The sequence below is a fragment of the Spea bombifrons genome, chromosome 5 (assembly GCF_027358695.1).
Source record: "Spea bombifrons isolate aSpeBom1 chromosome 5, aSpeBom1.2.pri, whole genome shotgun sequence".
NCBI lineage: Eukaryota > Metazoa > Chordata > Amphibia > Anura > Pelobatidae > Spea > Spea bombifrons.
In genome coordinates, this window is record NC_071091.1 from 46,218,749 (window position 1) to 46,229,974 (window position 11,226).

The following is an 11,226-nucleotide window of genomic DNA, read 5'->3' on the forward strand; positions in this document are numbered from 1 at the left end:
ATGCCCTTGGAGTACATCCGGGAGATCACCCTGAGGGTTGGAGAGATAGTGGGGTGTCTGAGTGTACTGGGGGTTCGAAATCTCTCCTGGATCCACGGAACTACCAAGACGACAACCGAGAAGAGGGAATTTTCTACCTGAATCCATGGTTTAGCGGAGTGTAAGGTCCATTCAACCACCCTGCGGAGGTGGGAAGAGACCCAATACATTTCTACATCAGGGAGTCCCATACCCCCCTGAAGACGAGGCCTGGAGAGGTGACAGTATGACAAGCGAACCGATTTATTATCCCAAATATACTTTGTGAACAGTCTGCGACACGATGTGAAAAATGACCTGGGAAGGAAGATTGGGAGCGACTGGAAGAGATATAAGAACCGTGGTAAAATGTTCATCTTTAGTACTCCCATGCGCCCAAACCACGATACACGGGGAAGGCCCATCTCTGGAGATCCCCACGGACGACAGACAGCAGGGAATGATAATTGAGAGATGCTAATTCACTCACATCCTTTGAGAGATGTATGCCTAGATACTTAATGGAGGTAAGTTGCCAGCGAAAAGGGAATTTACGTCTAATCTTTTTTTGCATGGAAGAGGAAATATTAAGGCCAAGTATCTATGATTTCTGCATATTTATTTTGAAATTGGAGACCGAATGGAAAAGATTCAACACCGCAGCAACATGTTCCAGGGAATTCAGGGGGTCTGATAAGGAAAATCATCTGCGTAGATGGATAATTTGTGAGAGGCTTCCTCAACCTCAATACCTCTGATAGAGTCATCAGCATGGATGGCATTGGCCAGGGGCTATAACGAAAGAATGAAGAGCAGGGGGGAGAGAGGGCAACCCTGCCTGGTGCAATTGGAGATCGTCACCGGCTCTGACAGGGTCCCGTTAACTTTAATCTTAGCCGTCAGATGGGTATATAGAGAAGTGACAAGGTTTAGAAAAAGACTGCCAGTTTTCTGAGAACACCAAACAAAAAGGGCCACGCCACCCTGTCAAAAGCTTTCTCCGCGTCCATGGAGACCAACAGAGACGGACCCCCCCCGGTCGCGGATATGGACCAAAAGATCCATGGCTCTTATGGTGTTGTCCCTGGCCTCCCTGCCCGGGACAAACCCGACCTGATCCAAATGGACCAGACCCAGGATTATCGGTTGTAATCTGGTTGCCAAAATTTTTGCAAGAATCTTAAGATCTGTGTTTATAAATGAGATCGGCCTATAATTCCCACAGTAGTCTTTATCTTTATTGGGCTTTGGAATCACCGTAATGTGTGCAGTGTTGGTGTGAGGATGAAGGGGAATCCCGCCTGCTAGGGATCTAAACAAGGTCAACATTTGTGGACCCAGGACTGGCAATAGTTTTTTGTAGTATAAGGGCATTTCCCTAGCGGTAGTGCCTTAAGGGCCGTCTCAATCTCTGCCAGCTGAATTGGGGCGTCCAGTGTAGACTTGTCATCCTCTGAAATACGTTTCTTGAGAAATTTCAGCAAGTAGGCGTCTGTAGACATAGCCGCCAATGGTGAAACTCCCTCCGAGGGGGGAGATTGTATAGCGAATGATAGTAGAGAAAAAAAGCCATCAGTGATTTTGGCGTCACGGAAAAGTCAAAGATCTCTTAGCCCTTAGGGCTCTGGCTAACATTTTCCCAGGTTTATTACCTAGTTCATAGAAGTGGCTTTTTGTCTGTAATAAATTCCATCTAACTTTGACATTTAAAAGGGACGCTAGTGAGATGCGTATGGCCTGTAATTGTAAGAGAACGCCAGGGGAGCATGTAGCCCTATGCTGGGCGTCCAGACAGGCCAATTTCTGAGAGAGTAAGAGAATGTTAGCCCTGTCCAACCCTTTTCTCTGAGCCCCCACCTTGATTAAATAGCCACGAATGACTGATTTATGTGCCTCCCAAGTGGTCGGAAAATCGACCTCAGGGGAGATGTTTTCGTTAAAAAAGTGTCGCAGATGTTCAGTAAGCCTAGCAACATTATTAGTCTCCAGGACCACGTCCTAGGGGGCAGGGACGTGATCGCTAAAGAAATGTGTATTGGGGCGTGATCACTGATCGCCGTGCCAATTTCCAAAGAGATAAGAGAACATAAATGATAATGGGACAAAAAAACAGTCAATTCTGGTGTGCCTGTCATGCATTGGTGAATAGTAGATGTAGTCTAAATCCGATGGGTGTTGTGCATGCCAGACGTCAGTTAACTGATTAAGTAAAAGGCGTCTCTTGATTGTATTAATATTGGAATAGGATAAATGAGAGACCCTGGCTGAACAGTCAAGTAAAGGGTTAAAGACCATGTTGAAATCCCCCCTTGTAACGTCACGCCTTCCTGAAAATCCGCCAGTTGACTTAGAATGTGTTTAAAGAATGAAATCTGTGAGGGACCAGAGAAGATCGGCCCTGACAGGGCGAGACATAGGTGCGGACACCTATATCACCAGGGGAAGCTCATGACTATGGGGTGCACAAACCCCTAAACCGTAGTTATAAAAACATTGATAAAATCCAACCTCAAGAGATAAAAATAAAAAACAAAGACCTCCATGGGAGAGTGAGAGTAGACCTTAGGAGTGTCGAGAGCATAAGTGTGAGTGTGCATGTGTGTCAGTGTAGAGGAGGTCTGTGCCGGGCCCCCTGAGCTCACAATGATTCATCGAGGAAGCATCAGGACACTGTAAACCTCAATGGTAGAATGAGAGTAGACTGCAGTAATGTAGGGAGTGTGAGTGAGTGTGTGAGTGTAGAGGGAGACTGTGGTGCGCCCTCAGAGCTTGTGGTGAGTCATCGAGGGAAAACAGGAACATGGTAAACCTCAATGAGAGAGTGTAAATAGATTTTGACATTAGTCGGAGTGTAAGTGTGTGTGTGAGTGTAGATAGAGTCTGCATCGTGGTGGGGTATCGAGGGCGCATATGAACATTGTACATATATTGGAATTGGTACGCAGAAGAAACTTCCGTAATGACTAAACCAGATGCAGCGTCACCTGGCATTGCAGTGGAAGGGTTATGGAATTGAACAGGTGTTTGAATGTGTGTGCGAGTGATGACCATGGTAGACCCACAGGTCTTGTAATGGAGAATAAAGAAAAAGTGATATCAGTGTACCTGTATGTGAGCGTAAAAGTGAATTACGGAGCCAAAGCGGCATTGACAAATGCGGCATTGACCTGCCGGGTATCTAAGGGAGTATGTCAACTGGTAACCAAATAAAATAGAATAACATTTCGCCGAAGATAATGCAAAGTAAAATAAAATAAAGTAAAACCTGGAGACCGGCGTGCAAACCGGTAATCGGCGTAGGAATTAATGAGATCGCTCTCCTCAGGAATTCCAGCGTGGATCTCGTTAGTGGGAAACAATAAAAGAAGGCAAAAAATTGTCGAACTCGAAAAAGGACAAAGTCTGAAGTCCAATGAAGATGGTGTGAAGGAGAGGTATGATCCAACTCCAGCAAAGTGAAAAAGTACAAATGAAGGAGATCCAAAATCGAGTGTCATTACAAAATCGCGGTTCATCCTGTACGGAGTGTGAGTCCTACTTGCTTGCGATGGTGCGGCTTCAAGGTCGTTTCTTGGATGGGTCGAACAGTCTCGACGGGTGAAAGATTCCCAATCCGGTATAGCGGCCGTCGGTAATCCAAGCGCCGATAGGAAGGGTGGCACATCCCCATGTTGACGGATAGTGAGTCCTTCCGCACGATTAGACCAAAGGGGAAGCCCCACTGGTAATGTATGCCGGCCTGGCGTAACACTTCTTTGATTGGTTTGAGGGCCTTCTGATATTGCAGAGTAAGAGGTGAGAGGTCTGGGAATATGAGGATGATATGGCCTTCCCATAAAACCGAGTTAGTAGGCCGATATTTCTTGAGAATGGTTTCCTTACGTGGGAATTCATGTATTCGGCAAATAATGTCTCTAGGTGTTGAGAGGCATTCAGTCATGGTCTTAAGGCTCTATGAGCCCTGTCAAATACAATTTTCACGTCGATTGGGCGCTGCAAGACCGTTTTGAAAATGGCCTGCAAGGACAATATCCACCTGGGTGACAGTCTCTGGCACTCCCCAGACACGCAGGTTGTTCCTTCTGCCTCTGTTATCAACATCATCTAATCTACGGGTTAGTGTGATAATGTGACTTGCCCGGTCCCGTAGCTGCGAAGATATGTCATCCACTGCCTTGCACACCTGTGAGTGATTGGAGCTGACCTGATCGAGCTGACCTGATCGCCCACATGTCTAAGGTCGGATTGTATGTCGGTTAAAATATCATGGATGCCTCATGTGGCCCCCTCCACGACCTCCGTGAGTTCAGCTCATAAATCAGCCTTGGTGGGTAGATGGCTAAAGGCTTCCTTCCATGATGTATATTCTTGGGCTTGTGAGGTGCGGTCGATGTCAGCAGGCTCCCCTGAGAGTTCACTACTCTGGCTGGACGGGGAAAGTTGCGGCCTAGTCAGTGGGTTGCGCGGTTCAGGGTTCACGTTGCCCTGAAAGTAGGATTTTACGGAGGTGAGTCCCGATTTTTCACGATCCTTACTGCCCTGGGGTTTCGGTGTGTGGGTGCCTTTTGAAGCTTTGCCCATTTTGGCGATTAATGGCAAGATGAGGTTGGATTAATTTCAGGGGTCTGCAGAGCCACGCTCTTAAGCATCCATCTTGCTTCCCTGTTGGCCACGCCCCCTTGAATAAACTTTTAAACCCCCGTAACCAGTTCTGCTTTTTCATTGTAAGACCTTGGTAAATGTTGAATTTAATATTTAGGTGGTGATGTACTAGTGTACTAGTGAATTCTATTCCTTTAAACAATGTTTAGTACCCGCAAATCTTATCTTAAATGATGCCATTGCTGAACTCCTAAAAACAAGACTCAACTAATTTCTGCAATTCTCCAGCTGTGATCCTTGGAGATTTTTTGGCCACTCGAACCATCCTCTTCACAGTGTGTTGAGACAATATAGACACACGTCCTCTTCCAGGTTGATTCAAGATGTTATTTTAAAGTTTTAGTTATCCCCTCCAAATCACAAGGTGCGTGGTTTTGGTTCAGCTGTAAAAATTTCTTGGCTTGAAACTACCTTAGACACACACAGTATTTTAGAGCATATGTAATATAACACACATGTGACATCATGTTATTCAAATCTATCTCTCCACCCCAATCTCTCTGCATCTGTCCTCTCTCAGATCAGCAGCTGCCTATCTGGCATCTCTTCCTGGGTGGCCTTTACCACCTCAAGATAAATATGTCTAAGACTGAGCTACTTCTAATCCCTCCCTCTAACGCTATTCCCCTCTCTGACCTTTCTATCACTGTTGACGGTGCCACTATCTCGCCATCACCACATGTCCACTGCCTCGGAGTAACCCTAGACTCTAACCTATCTTTTATCCCTCACATCAAATCTTGCCACTTCCAACTGCATAACATTTCCAAAATTCATCCTTTCCTGAATGCTTGCACCACAAAACAACGAATCCACTCCATCGTAATCTCCAATCTAGACTACTGCAACAACCTACTTACGGGCTTCCCTCTCTCCCCACTATCCCCTCTTCAATCTGTGCTTAATGCATCTGCCCGGCTAATCTATCTCACCCGACGCTCTGCATCTGCTGCACCTCTCTGCGAGTCCCTCCACTGGCTCCCCATCCATAGCAGAATTAAATTCAAAATACTCACTCTATCCTACAAAGCTGTGAGAGCTCCCCTCTACCTATCCTCCCTCATCAGCAAATATACTCCAGATCCAACAATGACCTGCTCCTTGCATCTTCACTTATCACCTCCTCCCATGCCCGCCTACAGGACGTCTCTCGCGCAGCACCAACCCTCTGGAACTCTCTTCCCTGTGCTGTCCGACTCTCACCAACTCTACCCTCCTTCAAACGCTCCCCAAAAACTTTTCTCTTCAGGGAAGCCTACCACTGACACAAACTCCCCCTACATTAACATGATTCACTACCATGCAGTCCTCATCTCCTATTTCTCACCCCTTATCCACCTAGAATGTAAGTTCCTGCGGGAACAGGGCCCTCCATTCCTCTTGTATCTGTATGTCAATTGCTTGTCATTTTGTACTTGTCGTTATCTGTAAAATATTTACCTTGTACAGCGCTGCGGATTCTGTCAGCGCTTTATAAATAAAGTATAATAATAATAATAATAATAATAAGCTATTATAAAAAATCCTTTGTCGTCTTGGGTGCCCATTTGCTAGCTGTCAGGACCCGGGCGAGCAGGTCGGGTAGGAGTCCATGTGCAGGGGATACGGAGAACTCTGTCTGTACCCCTGTATGCATGGTGACACTGAGATAGGTACAGACAGAGTAGCAGGACTGGATAGGACGAGAGACAGAAGCTGAGGCAGGTACAGGCTGGGGAGCTGGGGCAGAGAGACAGGAGCTGAGGTAGGTACAGGCTCGGGAGCTGAGGCAGAGAGACGGGAGCTGAGGCAGGTACAGGCTCGGGAGTTGAGGCAGAGAGACGGGAGCTGAGGCAGGTACAGGCTCAGGAGCTGAGGCAGAGAGACAGGAGCTGAGGCAGGTACAGGCTCGGGAGCTAAGGCAGAGAGACGGGAGCTGAGGCAGGTACAGGCTCGGGAGTTGAGGCAGAGAGACGGGAGCTGAGGCAGATACAGGCTCGGGTGCAGGTACAGGCTCGGGTGCAGGTACAGGCACAGGCTCGGGTGCAGGTACAGGTACAGGCTCGGTTGCAGGTACAGGTACAGGCTCGGGTACAGGTACAGGCTCGGGTGCAGGTACAGGTACAGGCTCGGGTGCAGGTACAGGTACAGGCTCGGGTGCAGGTACAGGTACAGGCTCGGGTGCAGGTACAAGTACAGGCTCGGGTGCGGGCCCACTGGCAGGTAAGCCCACAGGCAGGTTCAGGCACAGGTACAGGCTTGGGTGCAGGCCCACTGGCAGGTAAGCCCACAGGCAGGTTCAGGTACGGGTCCAGGCTTGGGTGCAGGCCCACTGGCAGGTAAGCCCACAGGCAGGTTCAGGCACAGGTACAGGCTTGGGTGCGGGCCCACTGGCAGGTAAGCCCACAGGCAAGTTCAGGTACGGGTCCAGGCTCGGGTGCGGGCCCACTGGCAGGTAAGCCCACAGGCAGGTTCAGGTACGGGTCCAGGTACAGGTTCAGGGACAGACGAGGCCCACTGGCAGGGCGGACGGGAACAGAGGCCCACTGGCAGGGCGGACGGGAACGGAGGCCCACTGGCAGGACGGACGGGAACGGAGGCCCACTGGCAGGGCGGACGGGAACGGTGGCCCACTGGCAGGGCGGACGGGAACGGAGTACTACCGGGCCAGGCCCGTGTACAGGTTCATGCACGGGTACAGGCTTATGCACGGGTACTGGATCATGCACGAGTACCGGCACAGGCACGGGTTAAGGCACGGGTTCAGGCACAAGCTCAGGTACAGGTAGCGGCTCAGAGCAAAGCAGTCCTTACGTCAATGCCAAGGCCCTGACTGAAGTATAATTCAGCCATGGTTCAGGCGGCAGAGAGTGGACCCTGCATTAGCGGTTTAAAATACTATCTTAGACGGTGCGTCTTTCCATCCCCATACTCGGGCCATATCCCTTTTAGACATAGATCTCAAGCTGTTCGCAAAAATTTTTGCTTTACGGGCCGGTCGGTTTCTGCCAACACTGATCCATTCAGATCAATCCGGCTTTGTCCCCGTTAGGGAGTGTGGGAATGGTGCTATCCGCGCCCTCAACCTCATTCACTTACTTAAACACACGGGTTCTGGGGCTGTGCGTCTCTCCACGGACGCAGAAAAGGCGTTCGATCGCCTTGACTGGTCCTTCATGTTCGCTGTTCTTAAAAGTGGATTGCCTCCCTCTACGCTGTACCCTCAAAAGTTAGGATCAATGGTGCGCTCTCCCCCTCGTTTTCCATAACCAATGGTACTAGGCAGGGCTGCCCCTTTTCCCCTATGCTTTTCGTCCTTTCTTTGGAACCCTTTCTTGCAGCAGTGAGAGATAACCCTGATATTAAGGGAGTGCAGTGCAACGGTGTTCATCATAAGGTAGTTGCCTTTGCTGATGACTTGCTCTTTGCCCTTACAAACCCCAGGGTCTCCTTGCCGGTGCTCATGGAGGAATTTCGCAAATATGGCCACCTGTCCAATTTGAAAATTTTGAACGTCTCTCTCCCCCACGTTGAAGTGGAATCTCTGTCCTCTGCATTCCCGTTTCGATGGTGCTCTTCCAAGATGCGGCATTTGGGCATGTGGTTGGCTGTTGACGCTTCCCTTCTGTATACTTTTAACTTTCCTCCTCTTCTTGAGGCGATAAGGAAAGATATTTTGGCTTAGAACTCTCTCTACGTTTCATGGGTGGGACGTTTTCAAAATGAATGTGCTCCCCAGAGTATTTTTCTCGTCGCTTAGGACACTATTTATTTCTTTCATCTGGGCGGGTAAATCCCCGCGATTGGCGATCTCTTTGCTACAAAAACCTTTCCTAGTCCCTCTCTTGCAATACTTATAGCAGTGTGGCTGCTCCATCCCTAACTTCAGCACCTTTACCTTTTACCTATTGTGTAATACATCCTAAATCCCTCTAGATTTTAAACTCGTTTGAGCAGGGCCCTCCTCACTTCTTGTTTCTGTAAGTCAAATTGTTATGTTACATACTACTTGTTATGTCCTTGTTCTGACCCATTGTACAGTGCTATGGAATTTGATGGCGCTATATAAAACAATAAATAAAAATACTACTTGTTATGTCCTTGTTCTGACCCATTGTACAGCGCTATGGAATTTGATGGCGCTATATAAAACAATAAAGGAGCATGGGAGGGTGTTAATGTCAAATATTTAAAGTGTCCTTAAAGAAGTGGGTCTTGAGGGATTTTTTGAAGGAAAGATGGATAGGGGGAGGGCATTCCAGAGGATAGGGGCAGCCCTTGAGAAATCTTGTAAGCACGCATGATCACCAGTTTTGTACAGGGCTCCCAGCCAGGCAGCAACAGCAAAAAAGAGCCACCACAAGCCCTTTGATCATTCCTACAGGAGTGATCAAAGAGGCTCCTCCCCACAATGACGGTTTCCCAGCCAGAGGCAGCTTCAGGGAAAGGGGTTAAGGTTTCTTCGCTTAGCCTGGGACAACACACTCTTTCCTTGGTTTCCCAGTCACTAGCCGAGACTCAGTGTAGGATATAAACCAAAAGAAGACTGATTTATTTTTCACAGACAGAGCTGGATATATCCAGCAAAACACACATTAACATAAAATAAGATATTGAGATACAAACTGCCCCCTTAATCTGCCTCCCAGAGACAACAGGGGCAGTAACGGGATTTACAATACAATTGGGTCCCAACCTCCACTATCTATTACTGGCTGAAACCAGTTACAGGGATCGTCGGGGGAAATGTCAGTAGTGGTGGAACTGGGGGGAAGGGGGGGGCAACATAATAGTGCACCATTGGGTGGAGAGGTCTGATATTAAAGTAAAACAATGGCGGTCATTCTCTGCTTGCAGATCCTGGCTAATGGGGCGCACATCCACATAGGGGAAAAAGAGATTTTTGACAAAAAATAGTGTAACTCTGTATGCTAATGAGGCTTAGCAGTATAGCAAGTAAGTATTGCACTCACATTTCCAAGGACATAAATGCGCTCATCATAAAATATTCTTTAATTCTTCGTAGCTAAAAAATATAAAAACACAGCAGCAATGGCACATGACTGAGTGCAGTCATGTGGATAAGGTAAAGTACTGCACTTACAACAGATGAAATGTACAAAAGCGTGTACAAGGTAATCAGCATTAAATCAGGCACAGGAAACCACTCTGGATTTGTTGAGTCATAAGGAAGGTGGTCTATGTTATATCTTTGGGCAAGCTGCAAAAGAAAATCCTGATTCATCTCCTGAGGAAGCCGGTTGTCCGGTGAAACGCATGAGAGAGAGAGAGAGAGGGATATATTGGGAAGTTCCTGCTGCTGGACGGTGTACTTTCGTGTGCCTGATTTAATGCTGATTACCTTGTTGCATACGCTATTTTTTGTCAAAAATCTTTTTTTCCCCTATATGGATGTATGCCCCATTTGGAAGAGTTGTATAGATTATTAAGTGTTGGAGGAACGCTTATTTGGGTGCTGCTGCCTAATTAGGGAAAGTATTATTTATTCATTTACACCAGTGGTGTGTGTTTGTTTTTCTTGTGTTTTTGCAGATCCTGGCTGTCTGCCAGAGATAATCCCCTCAGCAAGTGATGGGATGATATACTGCTGGGGGTAGCCACAGAAGTCTTTACAAAGTCAGGGCCCATAGTCAGTAGGGAGGAGGCAGGCAGTCAGGCCTCTCCAGGGGCCCCGGAGGGTTCTGTCACAGTCACTTATTGATCCATCTTACTTCAATAACCAGGGACCCAATCTGTAACCTAACTATCCACCAACACTATCCTAATGCTACCCCTTATGCTATCAACTACCCCCTATTTTAACTAAATTGTGACTTTGAGGTCCTTGGGCTTTGTGCTTTCAGGGAATAAATAGTTTTATGGGGTTAAATTGATATGTGGGACCTTTACTGTTTCTCAGATGAGACATGGGCCCAGTAAAGTGATCTGTCAAAATTCCAAGTTTGAAAACTGAAATGTGCATGTTCCATTATTGACTCCACAATGTCTGAGAAACATTACTTATCCATGTATGTGGGGTATTGTTGTACTCGTGGTTACTGAACAAATAAACAAACACATAATACCTTTTTTGTTCTTTCGCATATCCAATATGGTGAAACTGCAAAGTGGAAGCGAAAAATGTTTTCTTTTTTTTGTTAGACTAACTTTTTTTTTGTTAGACAAACTTTGGAAGGGGCATGGTGTTGCATGGGACAGGCCAATATGCCCCTAACTAGATACTCCGAGCTTTCTAGTTTCTAGAAATATATAAATTTTAGGGCGTTAAATGAAATATGGAACCTCTACTGTGTCTCAAATGAGACCTGGACCCAACAAACTGATCTGTCATAATTCCATGTTTGAAAATAATGCGCATGGTCCAATTTTTAACCCGCAGTGCCTAAAAGACATGCATATGGGGTATTCCTGTACTCGGGGGGTGTTTCTGGATACAAATCACAAGTTGTTTCAGTCATTTTGTGTACCCAGGGAAAGAAATGAACTGAAATACTATGTTTGGATAGAATGGATTTGTAAAAAAAAATTAAAAAACTACATTTTACT